Here is a 7688-nt window from a genome sequence, read left to right on the forward strand (position 1 = left end):
TCGGTGATGGGCCATAATAATCATATACAGTGTATATTGACAAAATAAAAAATAAAAAAAAGTTCATGGAAAGATCTGTATTATCTTTCAATTCTATTTTTTCATTAACTTTTTGAAGTGCCCTTGTAAGGTTAATATACAAAAGTCAATCACTTTCTTATATACCAGCAATAAACAAGGGGGCTTTGGAATTAAAAACACAATATCATTGCCCCCCAAAATGAAATACTTAAATATAAATCTAACAAAATAAGTATAAGTTTTTATGAGAAAAACTACAAAACTCTAATAAAAGCTATCAAAGAAGAACTAAATAAATGGAGAGATATTTAATGTTCATGGATAGGAAGATTCAATATTGTTAAGATGTCAGTTCTGTGCTCTCTTTGGCAGCACATATACTAAAATTGGAATGATACACTGAAGATTGGCATGGCCCCTGCGCAAGGATGACCACAAATTTGTGAAGTGTTCCATTAAAAAAGAAAAAAAGATGTCAGTTCTTCCCAACATTATCTATAGATTCAAGCCAATCCAAATCAAATCCCAGCAAGTTATTTTGTGGATAATAACAAACTGATTCTAAAGCTTATATGAGGAAGCAAAAGATCTACAATAGCTAACACGATATTGTTAGAGGACTAACAGTCCAGTCAGAGGACTAACATTACCTGACCTCAAGACTTACTATAAAAGTCATCAGGAGAGTATTGGTGAAAGAATAGACAAATAGATCAATGGAACAAAATAGAGAGCCCAGAAATAGACCCGCTGGAACTGGACATCCACATGCAAAAAAAAAGAAAAGAAAAAAAATATAGACACAGATCTTACATCTTACATGCTTCGTGAAAATTAACTCAAAATAAATTAAAGGTCTAAATGTAAAATGCAAAACTGTAAAACTCATAGAAGATAACAGAGGAGAAATACTAGATGCCCTTGGGTATGGAGATCACTTTTAGACACAACACCACAGGAATGGTTCACGAAAAAAATAATTGATAAGCTGGACTTTATTAAGATTAAAAACTTTCATGGTGTGAAAGATAATGTCAAGAGAATGAAAAGAAAAGTCACAGGAAATATCTGGGAGAAAATATCTGCAAAAGACATATACCATAAAGGACTATTATCCAAAAATATACACAGAACTCTCTAAAAAAAAAAAAAAAAAAAAAAAAAAATAGCATGTTTAATACTTTTACAACATTTCTGTCATGATGCAAACTTTTAGAGCATTATAAATGAATTCATTTTCTTTAGGCTTTCCATATGACTGACATTTATAGAATTTCACTGCACTGTGAGTTTTCATATGATTTTTAAAGTATTTGTTAAAATTTAAAACTTTCTGTATTTTTAAAACCAATAGGGTTTCGATCCAGTGTGCATTTGTACATGTCTTTGGCAATATATGGACCAACTGAAGGCTTTTTCACATGCCTTACATTTAGCAGTATGAATTTTTTATCCAGTGTGAATTTTTTATACCTTCAAAAGGAACTGGAAGCACTGAAAGCTTCAGCACATGTTTTACATTCACAAGGTTTTTCTTCAGTGTGAACTCTTTCATGTATTCAGAGAGATTTTGACCAACTGAAGGCTTTACCACATTGTTTACAGTCATAGGGTCTTTCCCCATTGTGAGCTTTTTCATGCATTTGCAATGAACTTGGCCAGCCAAAGCCTTTCCCACATACCTTACATTTATAAGGTCCATCTAAAGAATGTGTTATCATGTGTATCTGAACATTTGCAAGAGAAATGAAGGCTTTACCACATTCCTTATAGTCATATGATTTCTTCCATTGTGAGCCCTTCCATGCATTCAAAATGAACTGGGAAACTTAAAGACTTTCGCACATATCTTACATTTATAAGGCCTATCTCCAGTGTGCACTATCATGTGTCTTTGAACATTCACAAGAGAAATGAAGGCTTTCCCACATTTTTTACATTCATAGGGTTTATCTACAGTGTGAATTCTTTCATGCATTCTTAGGAAACTGGAATGACTGAAGGCTTTACCATGTTGTTTGCATTCATAGGGGTTTTCTCCATTGTGAGCCCTGTCATGAATTCATAATGAACTGGGACAGACAAAGGCTTTCCAACATACCTTACATTTATAAGGTCTATCTCCAGTATGCACTATCGATGTGTGTTCATACACGTGCAAGAAAAATGAAGGCTTTCCCACATTTCTTATGTTTATATGGCTTCTCTTCAAATTATTGATTCTCATATAGTTTGGGTTCAGTGTGAGATGGGAAGTACCTCTTAAAAAATAAAGAACTACATTCACATGGTTTTACTCCAAAGACATTTTTCTTGTTCAGATTAAGATTTGGAATGTGGCTCAAAGTTTCTCTGCAGTGATAACTTTCTTGACTTTCATTGACTTTCTCTACAATATGATGTTTAGATTTCTGCTGTGACATTTCTACTGACGTTTAATGTCTTTTCTATAAAAGCCAAGTTTGTGAAGATTTCCCCCATGACATCTCTGTAGAGTTTTTCTGGGAATGATCTAGCACAGCCCACTCCTCCCAGGTGAAGTTGATAGCCACATCCTAAAAGACCACAGAGTCATTTCTTGTCTTCCAGGTGTCCTGGCATCCTCCCTATGGCTCCCCCAGTCACTTCAGGTCACAGAGAAACAGACTTCAGCAGTGCCCCCAGAGATTGTTACAGGCAGGTGAGACATTCTGACATGTGCTTCCAGAACCACAAAGAACTCTTAAAACTCATCAATAAGATAACAAACAACCTGATTAAAAAATAGGCCAAAGACCTTAATAGATACCTCACCAAAGAAGATATACAGATGTCAAATAAGCATAAGAAAAGATGTTCCACATAATATGTCATCAGGGAAGTGCAAATTAAAGCAACAATGACATACCACTGCTTACCAATTAGTGTCCTAAATTCAGAACACTGACAACACCAAATATGATGAGGATGTGGAGCAGTAGGAACTCTCATTTATTACTGATGAGAATACAAAATGGTACAGCCACTTTGGAAAGCAGTTTGGCAATTTTTTACAAAACTAAACATATTCTTACCATAAAATCCAGTAATTGCACTCCTCAATATTTACCTAAAGGAGCTGAAAACTTATGTCTATGCAAAAATTTGCACACAGATGTTTATATAGAAGCTTTATTCATAATTCCCAAAACTTGAAAACAACCAAAATGTCCCTTAGTAGATGAATGGACAAATAAACTGTGTCATGTCCAGACACGAAATATTCAGCATTGAGGAGAAATGAGCTATCAAACCATGAAAAGGCATGCAGAATACTTAAATGCATATTACTAAGCAAAAGAAGCTCATGTGAAAATGCTCTGTACTGTACAATTCCAACTTTACGATATTCTGGAAAAGTTTAAAATATGGAAACAGTAAAAAGATCAGTGGTTGCCAGGGGTTGGGGTTGTGTGGTATTAATAGGTAGAGAAGATAGGATTTTTAGTGCAATTAAAATAATCTGTATGACACCATAATGATGGATGTAAGTCATTATACATCTGTCTAAACTCAAGGACTGTAAACCAAGGGTGAACCCTAAAGTAAACTGTGGACTTTGGGTAATTTGATGTACCAATGTAGCTTCAGCATTTGTAACAAATGAACCACCCAGTGTGGGATGTTGATAATAGAAGAAGTTATGTATGTTTGGGGCAGGGGGTATGTGGGAAGTTTCTGTACCTTCCTCTCAACATTACTATCAACCACATAACTGCTCTGAAAAAAAAATCTCTGGGCCGAGCCCGTGGCGCACTCAGGAGAGTGCGGTGCTGGGAGCGCAGCAGCGCTCCTGCCGTGGGTTCAGATCCTATATAGGGATGGCTGTGTGCTCACTGGCTGAGCGTGGTGTGGCCGGTCTCAAAAAGGACAAAAAAATAAAATAAAATAAAATAAATCTCTTTCTTTATTTAAAAGAAAAAAAAAAGAAAACATTGAATTAACTTCCAATATATTCCCAACCCTTCTTGCTTTCCTTGTTCTGGTAATAAATCCTACCCCCATGGCAAAAGATGGGCATGTTACACAAATTAGTCCAATTCAAGTCCTTTCCTAGGAGTACGGTCAAACTCCATCTGAACCATCTTATAGTTAGAATGTAGGTCAGGAGCTTTCCCCAGCCAGGTCGCCCAACATAAGGAGAAATTGGTCTGAAAGAAAAAGCTGACACCAAAAAAAAACAGGAGAGAAAAAAAATCTAGCAAACACTGTGGGTTTCTAAGTCCCTGGATCCAGTTGTTCCTGAGGCAAGTTTCATACCAATCACTTTGCAAGGCTTAGTTGTATCAACAAATAATATTTCTCCTCTTTTTAGATTAATTTGAGTTTGTCCCTTGCAGGGTCTGGATCTCAATACTGTTACATTGGCAATTAAATTTCAATATGAGTTTTGGAGGGGACATTCAAACCACAGCTTGGAGTCATGACTCTATGAATTTAGTTATACTACTTTTGCACATCACATTGGACCTAGAACAAAGCCCTGCAAAGAAAAACTCAACAGTCATCAATGAATTTTTTAATTTCCACTTAAATTCTAGAATGTTATATAAGACACTACAAATATTAATAAAATTATTATGTGTAGAAAATTGTGAGCACATTCAGAGTCTCAGGAGATAATACTTTGGTTAAGTTGCCTGTTTTCAGAAACAAAAGGCACACATTTAACCATACTGCAAACGTACTCTTTGACATTTATAGGGACTGCCTCCATATAATATTCATATCCTTTGTACCTTCTCATAGTGAAAATTGTTTGATACTTGTTCAACTGTTGATTTTTTTATTATATATTAGTGCACCGCCTATCATATAAAAATTATATATATGTGTGTGTATATATATAACATATGTTTCTGTGTGTATTGCCTTAACTGACTTCCTGGAAAGTTTATATATTGCACTTAGAAAACCTGAAATGTAAATCTAACAAAGTAAAAGTTTGCTCTACAGTCTCTTAAAGAGGCCCCTTTCCATGAATTCTGTGTGTGACTTGTTCATAAATATGGAAAGTATCTGAAGATTTTCTTTTAACTTGTCTTGATTTCCTTGAAGGCTCTGGCACACGGCATGAGATTAAAATAATCTGGCATTGCTGACTACTTTGCCCACAAATACCAACGAATAAATATTAGAATGATGAATTCTCTTTCCCTTGTCAACGATGAATGTGTTCCCAGCCTGGGGCAAGGTCTAGAAAGTAATTTAAAAATAAACAAATAGAACCAAAGAGTAACGTTATTCTTTCATTCAAAGTTTATTAAAATACAAGAACAAATTGTAAAAGCACACGTACCACTCAGCACCAATATAACACTCTTTCTACTGATAATCTCCAAAGCATTTCTCTTTCTGCAACTGAAAAGCAGAGATATACACACATGCATTCTCACCACATTTTCCCAGTACTCTTAGCATCGTGTCCCGAATATTCTCCTTGCTTAGGGAGACAAAGATGGGGAGAGACAAACTAATGTGACTACATCCAACCACTGACTGAGTCGATGACTCTTTGGTCAGTAGTTATCATTCGCACACTGGTAGACTCTGCACATCCCAGTCTCCCTCTTCGGGCACCCCAATTACTTGGGCTAGTGAGTCTGGTGATAATGTGATGCAAAACTAAAAAAAAAACTGGCCAACATTCCCTACCCAATATCTTTTAATTGCTTTGGTTATAAAGTACTTACATCTTCATATCCCCCAATCCTAACACATATAAAAACCACACTGACCAGCAACAAGGTCTGGAGAAGTCTTGAGAGAATTTTATTTATTTCCCATACCCTTCTGTGGGCTTCTTTCATTTATGTGTTTACCTGTTAGTTTTTGGGGGAGGTAGAGGAGGGGGGGGGGGTTGGAGCCAAAATAGTGACTTCATTAAACATCTGCTGGGTCTTCGAAGTCTCAGCAAATATTAAATAAACTCCCTAGAGCTCTTGTGCTGCACCTAGGGCAGGCAGCAAGCCCTGACTTGCAAGAGCAGTCTTGTTTGGATATCTGTACATGTTTGCTTTCTATTGGTTCAGACTCACCTTAGAACAGAGCTGGTTCTGTTAAGTCTGAGACCTTGCTTCTGGTGCTATCCAGAACATAGGGCATTAGGAAGTGGCCAATGTTTTACTCATCCTAAAGCCACTCAATGTCACTCAACAGCCTTCCTCCAATTGTGAGAAGTTTCTTTTCAAAGCTTCCCAAATCAGTAGACTGAACCCGCAGGGCCTAGTTCTTCCCAGTTAGCAACTTCCTAGCTTTCCCAATCTCTGCTCTATCCTTTCATAAAGGTCGTTAGGGCACAACCAAAATAGTGGCGATTACTGAGCAGAGATTGGTACTTAAGCCCTGTTCTGGACATACATATAAAGAGTAAGTTTGACTTCTATTTTTAAGGTAAAGGAGGAAGTTGGAATATAACTAAATATAATTTATATTTGATTTTTGGCAATATCATTTTTTAAAAAGCTCCTAGAATTAAAAGCCTTTCTGTCAATCTTGACTGCTCTGAGAGGCATGACATTGGGCATGTTCTGAAAAGCTCTAGATGCTAGTAAAGGTTTTCATTAATCCTTCGATGGGACACAAGTCAGTGTCTACTTTTACTGCTTTGCAATGGCCATGTGATTCTAATTAAGCTTATTTTCCAAACCATCAGTCAGAGGTCAGGTGGAACAAATGTCCAGGTACATTGTCTTATAACTTTTATAATGGGAAGTCCTGTAAATCAGCAAATTCCTCTCGCTGTGGACATAGCCCATAGGGCATGCAGAGGGCACCTTGTATCTACATAGGGATTTTCCCAAAGGCATAGATATTGCCTTAAACACCCTCTGCTATTTTATGCAACAAGGCAGCACCCACGCATGACCTCACCATATTTCATAATTCTTATTCAAGAATCCAGACAATGAAATACACTCAGGCAAAATGAAAGACAGTAGGCATTCCTTCCCTCCTTGATCAGAGAATAAACATTTCCTGGTTAATGGGGGAAGAATTTAACTAAATTAATAGACCATTTAGAAATTGATACAGTATTACCAAAAATCAGAAACACATTCTGTAAATGAGGTGAAAACACAGGACCAGAGATCAAAATGTGAATATGAAAAGCCATATAAGTTAAATGGCTGTCACTTTAGCTATACAAAGCAAGAACAGTTACTAATCTGCCTCTAGGAGGTCAGTTACATTTCAACAGCTGTACAAAACACTTCTATGTTACTGGGCAGGCATTTCATTCATGTCCATTCAAGAAAGTCATCATTAATTCCACTAGTATTTTCTCTAAGCAATAAAATAAGTTTTGAATAGTTCCAAGACATAAGTTTTGCAAATACTAAATGTTTGAGTAAATCCAGATGTTATAGTATCTAAAATTTCTTGGGAACTCTTTCAATAATAAACAACTAATTCAACTTAAAAGGCTAAACTGATAGCTCTGTGTAAACACAGCCCATGGGGGCAGGGGGTCTGTTTAGGTACTGAATAAAAAAAAAAAAAAAAAAAAAAAAAAAAAAAAAAAAAATTGAAAAAAAAATCATATATAATTTAGAAACTCAAGAAAAGAAAGCCTATTGTAATTACCCATATTTTTGCTTATTGTGTTTTTTTCTTTCCTAATGTTCCAAGATTCCTTTCTTTATGTA

The sequence above is a fragment of the Galeopterus variegatus genome, unplaced genomic scaffold, assembly GCF_000696425.1.
Source record: "Galeopterus variegatus unplaced genomic scaffold, G_variegatus-3.0.2 Scaffold4609, whole genome shotgun sequence".
NCBI lineage: Eukaryota > Metazoa > Chordata > Mammalia > Dermoptera > Cynocephalidae > Galeopterus > Galeopterus variegatus.